General features: G+C 41.4%; 1 non-coding gene across 1 annotated transcript; it reads left to right on the top strand.

Moving 5' to 3' along the window:
• Positions 1-693: 693 nt before the first annotated feature.
• On the top strand, positions 694-800 carry LOC127133226 (small nucleolar RNA R71). Its single transcript, XR_007807215.1, has one exon. It is a non-coding gene; the product is annotated as a small nucleolar RNA R71 (small nucleolar RNA).
• The last annotated feature ends 388 nt before the right edge of the window (positions 801-1,188 follow it).

The following is a 1,188-nucleotide window of genomic DNA, read 5'->3' as shown; positions in this document are numbered from 1 at the left end:
ATCTTAGTATGAGTAACTATTTGGCCAACCTTGGTTCCTAACTGAATAATCAATTCGTTAACATGAATGTTCTGGTTCATGAACTCCTTGTTTTGTTGGGTTTGAGCGGTGATAAAATTTTCCATAATTTTCTCAAGGCTCGGCTTTGGTGGCACAGGTTGCATAGGTTGATTTGATCTTGGGGCTTGATAACTAGGTCTCGGAGGTGCATTATTTTGGATAGGGTTATTGTTTTTGTAAGAGAAGTTCGAGTGATTCCTCCATCCAGGGTTATAGGTATTCGAGTATGGGTTCCCTTGGGTGTAGTTTACTTGCTCAGAGTGGGTTTCGTTTAATAGACTGCATTCTGCAGATTGGTGTCCTTTGGTTCCACATATCTCACAATCCGACGAAACTGCGGCTATAGTATTCGGGTTTACGCATATATGCATGACCTTAAGGGCTAATGCGTCCATTTTCGCTTTCATCATGTCTATAGAGCTTAGTTCATGCACTCCTCCTTGGGCTTCCTTCTTCTCAACTGTCGCTCGTTCGACTCCCCATGATTGATGGTTTTGAGCCATATCTTCGATGAGGGCACTAGCTTCAGGATAAGGTTTGTTCATCAGAGCACCGCCTGTGGCAGCGTCGATGGTCATCTTCGTGTTATAGTGAAGTCCATTATAGAAGGTTTGAATGATTAACCAATTTTCTAAACCATGATGTGGGCATGCTCGTAACAACTCTTTATATCTCTCCCAAGCTTCGAACAACGATTCTCCTTGGTTTTGGGTAAATCTAGTTATATGGTTTCGAAGAACGGCGGTCTTACTCGGGGGAAAGTATCTAGCAAGAAAAACTCTTCTAAGGTTATCCCAAGTCATAATGGAATTGGGTGGGAGGGAATCTAACCATGATAGGGGCTTTATCTCTGAGGGAAAAAGGGAATAATCTTAAACGTATTGCCTCAGGAGAAGCTCCATTGGTTTTAAAAGTGTCAGCTAATTGAAGAAATATTTTTAAATGTTGGTTTGGGTTCTCAGTAGCGAGACCTGCGAATTATCTCTGTTGCACTAGTTGCAACAGGGATGGTTTAAGTTTAAAATTATTAGTTGGGATGGTTGGGTTTACTATACTAGAACTAGGTTCTTCATTTGATGGTTGAGCGAAATCTTTAAGAGGTCTTTGGTTTTGATCTTCGGCCATAGC

Source organism: Lathyrus oleraceus, chromosome 3 (assembly GCF_024323335.1).
Source record: "Lathyrus oleraceus cultivar Zhongwan6 chromosome 3, CAAS_Psat_ZW6_1.0, whole genome shotgun sequence".
NCBI lineage: Eukaryota > Viridiplantae > Streptophyta > Magnoliopsida > Fabales > Fabaceae > Lathyrus > Lathyrus oleraceus.
Note: the sequence above shows the minus strand (reverse complement) of the source record. Positions and strands in the feature narration are given on the sequence as shown.